Raw genomic sequence first — 13,595 nt, 5'->3', positions numbered from 1 at the left:
AACGGGTTACCTACTCCTAAGGGTCAAAGCAAGCCCTTTAATTCAATTCTTTATTCTTACATTAAAGAATGAATAAAATCTCCCCAAGTAGGATTCGAACCTACGACCAGTCAGTTAACAGCCGACCGCTCTACCACTGAGCTACTGAGGAACAAGGGGGAATTCGACCTCCTAGAGTTCAACTCCCGCTCTCAACCCATGAACAATATGAGTCCGAAGCTTCTTTCGTAACTCCCATAATTTCTTCGTAGTGGCTCCGTTCCATGCCTCATTTCATAGGGAAGCCCAAAGTGGCTCTATTTCATTCTATTTCACTTCCTAGCACTTCCTATCATTTAATATCCATCCCTTTGATCTTATTGACATAAGAGATGTCATTTATAGTCTATCTCTTTCTATATATGGAAAGTCAAGAAATTCTCATCGAAACATCGAGAAATTGTGCATATAAAAAACTCTAAAGAAAGAAAAAAAGGAGACCCATGCCATGATTTTCAAATCTTTTCTATTTAGTAGTCTAAGTTTCTCGATGAGGATAATTAATTCGGTCGTTGTGGTCGGACTCTATTATGGATTTCTAACTACATTCTCCATAGGTCCCTCTTAGATCTTCTTTCTCCAATCTTGGATTAGGGAAGAAGGAGATATTCGCGACTACTGGCGATTTCATTATGGGGCAGCTCATGATCTTCATATCGATCTATTATCCACCTCTGTATCTATTCTTTCTTAGCTAAACAGGTGGAAGATCTATCCAATTTGGTTATATTATATCATGGACTCGAAAAACGGATCTGAATTTGACTGAAATGCACGATCTTCACAGGTATCACTTTTCACGATACCTAAAAGGTGGAATAGCGATTTTCGAACCATTTCCTATAAGAGAATGGTTTCCATTACTTTGAGAAATGGATTCTTATATCAAACTATAGCTATTACACTAAAGAAGAAAAGAAACTAATAGAAGTCGAAGACGCGGAATGATAGTGAATAGAGAGAAAGATTCTTCTGATTTTCTTGTTTCTATCTACTAGACGCCGTAGAGAATTGAGAATTTTCATGTCTTTCAATTCTCGTACTCGTAATTGGAAAGTTATGGAAGGAGACCCATCATTTTGCAATGAAAACAACATATAAAACTCTGGATAATTTCGAAATCAGGCCAAGCGTCTTAATACATATGCAAAAAAAATCATTATTGGCCCACCATTGATTAGAAGATTTAGTTTGTATGAATTGCTATTGGTTTGATACGAATAATGACAATCGTTTCAGTATGTTAAGGATACAGATGTATCCACAATTCATTTAGAGTTACTTAATAGTCTATTTCTTATACCATATCTCTATCCCGTGAAATTCTCGAGCCAAAAGATGGATGCATATGATGTGTTTCATTTTGCTAAATGATATCAATTAAATGGTGTATCAATTCCATAAATTGCATATAGCAATAAATAAATCAGCAAAATTCTTTCTGATATTTTAGATAGAAGAAACATTTCTTCTATCTAAAATATTAGAAAGAATGTACCCTTCTATCCAAATCCAATTTGCATCGATAAAATAAATCCAAATTCCAGTAGTAGATGAATAATTGCAAATTTGTGTGTGTACGAGATTAGAATAACTTCAAAATAACTGACATAATTTTGTATTTTTCCTGATCAGAAAAATACATGGAAAAGAAAGGAGGTAGATTTTTTTTGGATTTATGGTTAAAGAAGAAAAAGAAGAAAACAGGGGTTCTGTTGAATTTCAAGTATTCAGTTTCACCAATAAGATACGGAGACTTGCTTCACATTTGGAATTACACAAAAATATTTTTCATCGGAAAGAGGTCTACGAAGACTTTTGGGAAAATGTCGACGTTTGCTGGCTTATTTGGCAAAGAAAAATAGAGTACGTTATAAGAAATTAACCGGTCAGATGAATATTCGGGAGCAGTAATTTAATCGTTCAAATTTTTTTCTTGTTTTATTATTTTTTTAGTAGTCTTATAGTAGTCTTAGATTTTTCATTTTGATGAGCCTCGCTTTGAGGAATTCATGGAATAATCCATTTTCATGGAATAATGAATTAAGGAAGAAAGGATATGAGTCTACCGCTTACAAGAAAAGATCTCATGATAGTCAATATGGGCCCTCAACACCCATCAATGCATGGTGTTCTTCGACTGATCGTTACTCTCGATGGTGAGGATGTTATTGATTGTGAACCCATATTAGGCTATTTAGACAGAGGAATGGAAAACATCGCGGAAAACCGAACTATTGTACAATACTTACCTTATGTAACAAGGTGGGATTATTTAGCTACTATGTTTACAGAAGCAATAACAGTAAATGCACCAGAATTCTTGGAGAATATTCAAATACCACAAAGAGCCAGCTATATTAGGGTAATTATGTTAGAATTAAGCCGGATAGCTTCTCACTTGCTATGGCTTGGACCTTTTATGGCGGATCTCGGCGCACAGACTCCTTTTTTCTATATTTTTAGAGAGAGAGAATTAATATATGATCTATTTGAAGCTGCTACAGGTATGCGAATGATGCACAATTACTTTCGCATCGGAGGAGTAGCCGCCGATCTACCTTATGGATGGATCGATAAATGTTTAGATTTCTGTGATTATTTTTTACGCGGAGTTGTTGAATATCAACAACTTATTACACAGAATACAATTTTTTTAGATCGAGTTGAAGGAGTAGGTTTTATTAGCGGAGAAGAAGCATTAAATTGGGGCTTATCGGGACCAATGTTACGAGCTTCTGGAATACAATGGGATCTTCGTAAAGTAGATCCTTATGAGTCTTACAACCAATTTGATTGGAAAGTCCAATGGCAAAAAGAAGGGGATTCGTTAGCTCGCTATTTAGTACGAATTGGTGAAATGAGGGAATCCATCAAAATAATTCAACAAGCTGTAGAAAAAAAATTCCTGGAGGACCTTATGAAAATTTAGAAGTCTGACGCCTTAAGAAAGAAAATAATTCTGAATGGAATGATTTTGAGTATAAATTTCTTGTTAAAAAACCTTCGCCCAATTTTGAGTTGTCAAGACAAGAGCTTTATGTAAGAGTAGAAGCCCCAAAAGGTGAATTAGGGATTTATCTAGTAGGAGATGATAGCCTTTTCCCCTGGAGATGGAAAATCCGTCCACCGGGGTTTATTAATTTGCAAATTCTTCCTCGGCTAGTTAAAAAAATGAAATTGGCTGATATCATGACGATATTAGGTAGTATAGATATCATTATGGGGGAAGTTGATCGTTGAAATGATAATAGATAGGGTAGAGGTAGAAACTATCAATTCTTTTTCGAAATTAGAATTATTAAAAGAAGTCTATGGACTGATATCGATTCTACCCATTTTGACCCTCCTTTTGGGAATAACAATAGAGGTACTCATAATTGTGTGGTTAGAAAGAGAAATATCTACGTCGATACAACAACGTATTGGTCCTGAATATGCTGGCCCCCTGGGCCTGCTTCAAGCTATAGTAGATGGGACTAAGCTACTTTTTAAAGAAGATATTCTGCCATCCCGAGGAGATATTTCTTTATTTAGCATTGGACCCTCTATAGCAGTCATATCAATTTTATTAAGTTTTTTAGTTATCCCTTTGGGATATCATTTTGTTTTAGCCGATCTTAGTATTGGTGTTTTTTTATGGATTGCCATTTCAAGTATAGCTCCTATTGGTCTTCTTATGGCAGGATATAGCTCAAATAATAAATATTCTTTTTCACGCGGTCTACGAGCTGCTGCTCAATCCATTAGTTATGAAATACCATTAACTTTTTGTGTGCTAGCAATATCTCTATGTGTGATTCCTTAAAATAGATCTTTTTCCTATAAAATCCATTAACTATTTATATTCCTTTTCTTATTTAGTATTTGGGTTGGTAAGTTAAACTAGATAGCTATATGAATGAAACAAAACAGCTTATAAATTTGTAGTAAAAAGAAAAAATCTCATTTCCTACGTACAAGAAAAAAGTGGAAGTAAACATAAGCAGTGTAAACTCTTTATCCCAAGGTTGATATTTCTTAATTAGTCATCATATCTTGAAGCGGCCAAGAATAAAGGATTCACGATATGGAATTCCATTACTAGAATACTCCTAGTTATTACTATAACTTAATAATCCATAAGAAGAATCCACCAAAAGTTAGTGAAGGGTTAGGAACACTAAAGTACATAAAGGATTAGTAATGGAAAATCTAAAACATTAGAGATTTTTGCCCATAAAAGGAATCATAATAAGGACTTGCAATTTGTAGAAATTATCAAGTAGTACTTTCTTCGGATTCCGATCCAGAGTATGTTCCCATTCACTTGTTAAGGAAATGGCTATCAAGAACGAATTAACCCTTTATCCATTTTTTTCTTTTTAAATACCCCCTCCCTAGGGAAAGAAGAATAGTAAAAAAGATATGGAGTGCACTAGAATTTTTTTTCATTATTTCCTTCCTCTATCCATATTCATGCAGAATTGCTCATGAACTAATACCCAACTCTTTCCATTTATTAATTGAATTCCTATAACAAGTAACAAGTGTTTTATTCCAAGATTAAGTTATTACTGAACAAAGAAAAAATTTCATTATATTATAAAGGATGAGATCAATTCGGAAGCGCTTTTTCTTATTCTAGCAGACGGAATTCCTTTGGTCTAATTTAGGACTTTCAAATCTATTTTATTTTATCTAATTCTATCTATGCCTCCGGGGCTAGGAACAAAACAATCCTTTCCTTTTTCTGATCATAGAGAAGCTGTATGAAGCTAAGGTTTCATGTACGGTTTTGAAATAGCGGTGGGAACTATGATGTTATCACCGACTATGATTATCTAACAGTTCAAGTACAGTTGATATAGTTGAAGCACAGTCAAAATACGGTTTTTTTGGATGGAATATTTGGGGTTAGCCTATAGGTTTTCTGGTTTTTTTAATTTCTTCTTTGGCAGAATGTGAAAGATTACCCTTTGATTTACCAGAAGCGGAGGAAGAATTAGTAGCAGGTTACCAAACTGAATATTCCGGTATCAAATATGGTTTATTTTATCTTGTTTCTTACCTAAATTTATAAGTTTCTTCTTTATTTGTAACAGTTCTCTACTTGGGCGGGTGGAATTTATCTATTCCCTATATATCCTTTTTTGATTTTTTCCAAATGAATAAAGCAGTTGGAATTTTGGAAATGACCATGGGTATATTTATTACATTAACTAAAGCTTATTTATTTCTCTTCATTTCTATCACAATAAGATGGACTTTACCGAGGATGAGAATGGATCAGTTATTAAATCTTGGATGGAAATTTCTTTTACCTATTTCCCTGGGCAATCTCTTATTAACAACCTCTTCTCAACTTGTTTCACTATAAATAAGATAATACAATAATAGTAAGAATATTTTCAACACAAAAGCTCTCTCAAACAAGAGAAAGAAACATATCTTTTTCATAGATATTTAGAATGAATATGTTCCCTATGGTAACTGGGTTCATGAGTTATGGTCAACAAACAATACGTGCTACAAGGTACATAGGTCAAAGTTTCATAACTACCTTATCCCACACAAATCGTTTACCTATAACGATTCACTACCCTTATGAAAAATCAATTACACCAGAGCGTTTCCGAGGGCGAATCCACTTTGAATTTGATAAATGTATTGCTTGTGAAGTATGTGTTCGCATATGTCCGATAGATTTACCCGTTGTGGATTGGAGATTTGAAAAGGATATTAAAAGAAAACAATTGCTTAATTATAGTATTGATTTCGGAGTTTGTATATTTTGTGGCAATTGTGTTGAGTACTATCCAACAAGCTGTTTATCAATGACTGAAGAATATGAACTTTCTACCTATGATCGTCATGAATTGAATTATAATCAAATTGCTTTAAGTCGGTTAGCAATCTCCACAATGGGAGATTACACAATTCAAACAATTAGGAATTCGTCTAAAAGTAAAATAAACAAAGAAAAATCTTCGAATTCAAGAACGATTACTGATTAGTAAACTTTGATTTTGTCTTTTTGTTATAAAAATCTAATAATTCTTTATTAAACTTTAAAATTAAACTATAAAGAAAAATGAAAAACTACTGCTTATTGGAAATTATTTCTTATTTTAAATCAGAATAGATTTTCGTGATATAATATAATTTATAACTATAAGTTTATACACAAAAAATACCCTAATCCTTTTTTCCTTCCTTGAATCCTTTAGTTTTAGTCAGTTCATGAAAAAATTTATACTATTAATTTCTTTTTATCCATAATGGATTTACCTGGACCAATACATGAGATTCTTATGCTATTTGGGGGATTTGTTCTTCTACTAGGGGGTCTAGGAGTAGTATTACTTACCAACCCCATTTATTCTGTCTTTTTGCTGGGATTAGTTCTTGTTTGTATATCCTTATTCTATTTTTTATTAAATTCCTACTTTTTAGCTATTGCACAACTTCTTATTTACGTGGGAGCCATAAATGTCTTGATCATATTCGTTGTAATGTTCGTAAATGGCTCAGAATGGTCTAAAGATAAGAATTATTGGACTATTGGAGATGGGTTCACTTCACTCGTTTGTATAACTATTGTTTTTTCACTAATGACTACTATCCCAGATACATCGTGGTATGGAATTCTTTGGACTACAAGATCAAACCAAATAGTAGAACAGGGTCTCATAAATAATGTTCAACAAATTGGAATTCATTTAGCAACCGATTTTTATCTTCCATTTGAACTCATTTCCATAATTCTTCTAGTTTCTTTAATAGGTGCAATTACTATGGCTCGGCAATAAGAAAACTTAGAAAAAGTACAAATTATAAGAATTGCAAATCTAAAATAAATAACTAAAAAATCACAATTTTGATTTAGTAAAATCCATCTACTGCCAACAAATACCTCCTTTTTTTCTCTTTTGTTGTGTAATTGTTCTATTGTAATTAATTGAATCGGTTCAATTCTTGCCCTCATATTGAAATGAATCGAGATTGATAAGGAGTTAGTTAATGATGTTTGAGCATGTACTTTTTTTGAGTGTCTATTTATTTTCGATTGGTATCTATGGATTGATCACAAGCCGAAACATGGTTAGAGCTCTAATATGTCTTGAACTTATACTGAATTCAATTAATCTAAATCTCGTAACATTTTCTGATCTATTTGATAGTTGCCAATTAAAAGGAGATATTTCCGCAATTTTTGTTATAGCCCTTGCAGCTGCTGAAGCCGCTATTGGACTATCCATTCTTTCTTCCATCCATCGTAATAGGAAATCCACTCGTATCAGTCAATCTAATTTATTGAATAATTAGACTTTTGAATAATTAGACATAGAATCCTCTAAACAAAGGCGCACATATTAAAATAAATAGAAATCAATACTATTTTCTTAGTATTATTTGAGAATTCCATTTTTTAGTAGATTATTGCATAGTATTCTTTTTCACTTAAATGAATTTTTGTATTTGTAATTCATTGATATTGCAATTTGAATATTGCAATAATTTATATTGAAAAGACGATAGCCAATTTATTGGCTAATTCGAATTCGTCTGTACAATTCGTAAAATTCTTTCTTATTTCTTATTTATTGTTGAAATCTAAAATTAAAGTCTCTGGGCTCTCTTCACGCTTTCTCACAAACAGATTAAAAAATAGATTTTTATTTTTGAAGTTTGGATAAACCATTGCTTCGTCTAGTGTCTACAATACATATGACTCATTATAGTACTAATTTCATTTTTACCAGATCTATAAATTTTTCGGCGAAGGGCAGCCGCACTGGTTTATAAACCCAGCCGCGGCTGCCTCGTTGAACTCCTCTATATAGCAGGCTTGTGGGCCTAACTTCTGCGCGCTGCCCTGTGAGTCTGCTGGGCCTTTAGGGCCTGTAATTGCACGCCCGTGGCCTAGCAGGCCCACAGGGCAGCGCCCCAATTTTTTTATAGTTTTTTTTCTTTTCTGCTTTATTTTTTATAATTCCTCTTATTTCTGAGTAGTTTTTTTATATAGTTTTTTCTTTTCTGCTATAGTTTTTTCCTTTCTGCTATTTTTTCTTTTCTACTTTATTTATTTTCTTCTATTCATTTATTTTTATATACCATGCCAAGTTGATGGTTAAAACTTAATGGTCAAAGTCTGGAGTTATAACCAAAGTTTAAAAAAAATGAAATGCCCCAATTTTTTTATAGTTTTTTTCCTTTCTGCTTTATTTTCTTCTATTTATTTTTGAGTAGTTTTTTTATATAGTTTTTTCTTTTCTGCTATAGTTTTTTTTCTTTTTTGCTATTTTTTCTTTTCTGCTTTATTTATTTTCTTCTATTCATTTATTTTGATATACCATGCAAAGTTGATGGTTAAAACTTGATGGTCAAAGTCTGGAGTTATAACCAAAGTTAAAAAAAATGAAATGCTCGTTATTAGAAAGTCCGGAGTTGTAATAAGTTATTAAAAATAAAAAAGAGGTGCAATGCTCGTTAATTGGCTTCAAGCCTTTCGGAATAGTGTAAACTGCACTTCACATAGCTCCGTGCAGTCTACCATATTCCTCAAGGCTTGAAGCTAAGCAACGTGAGCATTGAGCCTCTTCTTCATCGTCTCTGCACTCAGGGCTTATAAACCGCTCCTAGTCCCTCTCTCTTCGCGAGGTGGGACTAAAAAACAGCTGACTAAGAAACTGTAGTACTGGTTCATGCCATGAACCGGTACTAAAGGTGCTCGTGGGGCCCCAGCCTTACCTGACACAACCTCATTAGTACCAGTTCGTGGCACGAACCGGTGCTAAAGGTTCGCCACGAACTGGTACTAAAGAGCTCCTCCCGCTTAGCAGTTGAATGGTGCATACTGAATGCACAAAAATTCTGGAGTTGTAATAAGTTTAAAAAAATGAAAAGCCTTTATAACAGATGAGTTTAATTTCGTCAGAAACCCGAATACTTCGAAAGAGATTGTCCAATTTGTAAACGAAGTGCATCCAGTTTTTGCCGTAACCCTCTCTACTTTTTTGAACATGATATGTAGGTGAAACGATGATACCATGCCAAGTTTCAACTTTTTCAGAGTTCATTTGTAGTGCTTTTCACTTTCCAGGTCATTTAGTTCTCAAAACAAATCATTAAATGCATGAAATATAGCAAATGAAGGCATAAATGGTTGAAAGTTGATGGCGTCGCTTTGAATGGTGCATACTGAACGCAAAAAATATAAGAGCATTTAGATCATGATCTTATATTTCTTTACAGTCTGAATTGTCAATATGATCTTATACATCAAAAATACTATGATCATCAATGATCTTTTTGTGTACAATCTGAATTGTCAATATGAGTCCACAACGATTTATAAATCGGTGAAGACTCATATTGCGGCCACAAATTCTACACATAGAGTTCAATGAAGACCAAGTGCTTGTGATAGTTTGAGAAGTAACATATTTAAGGTGGTAAAAGCCTTGTTAGGGGAGCGAGGTGGGACTAAAAACAGCTAGCCATAAGCTCATTAGTACCGGTTCGTGATACGAACCGGCACTAAATGGTGATGGTGGGGCCATAGCCTGACCGCAGGCTGACACAACATCTTTAGTACCGGTTCGTGGCATGAACCGGTACTAAAGGTTCGCCACGAACCGGTACTATTGATCGCCGTCGCGAACCGGCACTAATGTACACATTAGTGCCGGCTCAAATTCAAATCGGCACTAATGTGCTTCACATTTGACCCTTTTTCTACTAGTGAATACCTCCCTTCTTAGGAACACAATGGACATGACTTACCCACTGACTATCAACAACGTGATAAATTATAGCTGCCTCAAGGAGCTTTAGTATTTCTTTTCTTACCACTTCTTTTATCTTAGTATTCAGCCGTCATTGGTGATCAATAACTGGTTTGGCATCTTTCTCCAAATTTATTTTGTGTTGACATAGAGCGGGACTAATGCCCTTAAGATCATCAAGAGTATATCCGCAGCACGGTGCTTCTTTAGAGTTTTCAATATTTTTTCTTCCTCCTTCTCTGAAAGGTTAGCACTAATAATAACAGGATATATTTTCTTTTCATTAAGATAAGCATATTTAAGAGTATCAGGCAATGGTTTAAGCTCAAACACGGGATCACCCTTGGGTGGAGGAGGGTCCCCTAAGATTTCAACAGGCAAGTTGTGTTTCAGAATAGGTCCCTGTTTAAAGAACACTTCATCTATTTCCATTCTTTCATTCATAAACATATCATTTTCATGGTCTAGCAAATATTATTCCAAAGGATCACTAGGAGGTACGGCGCGCGCAAGGCCGATGCTCGGAGGAGCTTCGACGGAGGCGAGGCCAATGCTCCCCGCGCTAGGGTTTGCGGCGGCGGCGGTGGAGGGGTCGCGGCTGTAGAATGGGGTCGGCGAGGTGCCGGCGCGTGCGTCCATCAGGTCAAGTTCGCCGGCGCCGGCGCGCGCGGGACGAAGGTGGCGGGGAGGAAAGAGTGCGTCGCGAGCGCTCGTGTGTGCCGCGCGCGGAAGCGGGCGCCCCAAATACACCACGCGAGTTGGCGATTTGGACCACGCGCCCAACTCCATATGCCGCGCTCGCGGTTATTGCGCGCCCGCTAGAGCCACTCTAACGGTTACGCGCACGCTAAAATGGCCAAATTTGCGACGCGGCGTTTGTTTAGTGCGGCTGTTGGAGATGCTCTTACACTTAAACCATACATTTTTTGGAGCATCGCATCGTTTTCGTGTAACTAAATGTGTTTACACTATTCAATTATAATGCTTACAGTCTTATCTTATATCATTTCCCTTAAATTTTTTGAGCAAGCGTTATCATGCCCACCTTTGAACCACATAAGGGAAATGACTCAATGGTGTACCGCTAAGATCCCTATGTCATCTCAGTGTTTGCTAACGATGATATGATGAATGACAACTACAAAAGCGTGTTTAAGTAGAAAAGAGAGAACTTCACAACTATATTGGACCTTGAAAGCTCTGACACTTGCGCTGCAATGTACAATTCCTCATGTTATGCTCCAATCCTAATAATCCCATTATGATGCGATCAACATTATAAGAGCAAGGAGGCGACGGATAAAAGCATCCATGTTTGCCTATTGGCATGAGATAAGTTGCCATCTTCTCGGAGAGTGTTTGCTCTAAAAAACAAACACTCAGTGATCACTAGTTAGCTAAGGAAGCTACCCCAATAGCTTCTGCATGGTGTAACACCGCGCTTGTCAGGCAGAGGTTTGGTTTCCTCGAAAGATTTAAGTGGGAATATTTGATAACTCGAAAATGCGTTAACTCACTCGGGACCATGGATGTACTTCCTGGATCATCGTATGGTTCCTCATGTAAGCTCTTACGCAACCGCGCGCCAATCGCTTTGTAGGACTCATCTCAGATCATTTCATTCACCACGAAGCAAATCGGACAACAACGGTTCGGCACAACAAGCAAGCAGTACGATCTATAGTTGAGAAACTCGAAAAATGTGTTAACTCACTCGGGACCATGTATGTACTTCCTGGACCATTGTATAGTTCTCATGTAACTTGCTCTTACACAATCGCCCCAATTGCTTTGTATGACTCATCTCAGATCATTCCATTCACCAAGAAGCAAATCGGACAACAACGGTTCGGCACAGCAAGCAGTACGATGATACGATCTATAATAGTTCAAGAACTTGACACAGCATCATCCACTGCGATCCAGAAATCCCACCGTCGATAATGCTTTCACCAGCAACGTTGAATCATATTCATGCAAGAATCTCCCTCTGGAGGCCATGTGAAGCACCTTGGCGTCTTCCCTGCAAACTCCATCCACCCCTTTCCCAAAACTCGCTGGCGAACACATGCATCACATTTCATGAAAAAGGAGGAAAAGATGAAAGGAGAGAGAGCAGTGGAGGCCCCGGCCCGTCCTCCTCGGGCCCGTGCGGCGCATCGGAATCAATCGTCTTTTCCGGGAATTCAGACGGCCGCGGTGCTCTCCTGCCTCTGCCACCGCCGCTCCGCTCGGGGCAGACGAACTGCGCGGTGTAAAGAGGGGTACGTGCTCCGACCCAGGCGCGAATAAAGAAAGGGAGAGGGGGGCCGAGCAGAGCAGAGCGCAGCAGGGGGGAGGACGGACATGGCGACGGAGGCGCGAATAAAGAAAGGCCGGGCTGGCGTCGGGGTCAAAGAGCGGCACGCAGCTGCGGGGGGAACCCGAGGCGCGACACATGGAGGAGAGTCACCACGCCCGCATGGCGCCGCGCGCCGAATCGTCACCTCCCCGAGGCCGAGGACCGGCCATCAGCCCACCCACCCGCAACGCCTCCGCCTCCGCCGGCCGAGGGCGACGCGACGCGGACGGGCGGCCGGCCGGCCGGCCAAGCCATGCGCTCCTAGACGACGAGGTCACGGAGGTAGCAGCGGCCTGCCAGTCAATGCTGCGTCCTTGCACCTGCCTCACCGTCACCGGCCCGAAGATGCCGAGCGCGGGATGGCGCCCGCGACTCTTTGTCCTGTCCACGATGCGTGCGCCCCGTCGCCCAACCGACGAGCTCTCCCCTTCCATATTTTTCTTGCTTGCTTCCATATTCTCCTTGAGGCCATCATACCACGTGCCCCCCGGCGTGACAAAGGAGCCCGGCTAGCGGTTCCCAGCCGGGCACGAAAAACAGCTATCACCTCTTCCCATATGAACTGGTTTTCGTGGATGGACCGATCGATCGGCCTTTGCCACAACCTTGTCGTACTCGTACTAGAACAAGAAGAGGGAGCGTTGCGTCCACAAGGAAAGCAAAGAGATCCGCTCGAGGTTGGAACCGATGCTGCATCAGCGAAGGAGACAACGAGTAGCGTCCAAACCGCCCCCGTCGCATCAAGCCGAGCACACACGAGACTGCTAGTAGTACTCGTTAATCGCTAGCATACTCTACTGCCACTAGCATAGCATCGACCTTCACAGTCCAAGCCTGGGCCGAAAGCGTTTATGTCGTGAGCTCAGAAACGCCGCCGCATGCACAGCCCAGCCCCGAGTGCCTTCACGTTTCCGTTCATCTTCGACCCGATGCAATAAACGCAACGCACGCCCCGTCCAGCACTCCACCCATTCCCCGTACTCTACCCCCTCCTACTCGAAGTATAACGCGTACGGTACTGGTATTATGGACTCCCGGTAACGCCACCGTTTGACCACCGAAGCAAGTAAAAATTTACCGGAAAGCGCACGCAATGAAGAAAGGAGCCCTACGTATGGCCATGGAAACTGCCTGGCGTCGTGAATGAATGAATGAGCGAGCAATAATGCCCGTTTTTTTCGCAGCAAAGCTGGCTTTTTTGCATTCATTTTCCTCCAAAGATAAAGCCCGGCCAAGCCAGCATTGATGCCTCTACGCCTGCGGCCTGCCGCTCGCACGCCACTCCACCAGTGGCATGGCACGCACTGGCAGGGCAGTAGATAGAAAGTTTAAAAAGCGGGACGGATAAAACCAGGACCCGGCTGACATCCGGGCCCCGCACGCCTCACGCAGCGAGGCACGGTACGGACCGGGGAGCGCCGCGCTGCCGTGTATAAAACCAGGCG

General features: G+C 39.1%; 1 non-coding gene across 1 annotated transcript; it reads right to left on the bottom strand.

The window, feature by feature from the left end:
* Window positions 1-79: 79 nt before the first annotated feature.
* TRNAN-GUU lies at window positions 80-151 on the bottom strand. The gene has a single exon. It is a non-coding gene; the product is annotated as a tRNA-Asn (tRNA).
* Between the last annotated feature and the right edge of the window lie 13,444 nt (window positions 152-13,595).

This window comes from Triticum dicoccoides, chromosome 3A (assembly GCF_002162155.2).
Source record: "Triticum dicoccoides isolate Atlit2015 ecotype Zavitan chromosome 3A, WEW_v2.0, whole genome shotgun sequence".
Taxonomy (NCBI): Eukaryota; Viridiplantae; Streptophyta; class Magnoliopsida; order Poales; family Poaceae; genus Triticum; species Triticum dicoccoides.
The sequence above is the reverse complement of the archived record's forward strand: the minus strand, read 5'-3'. Positions and strand labels throughout refer to the sequence as shown.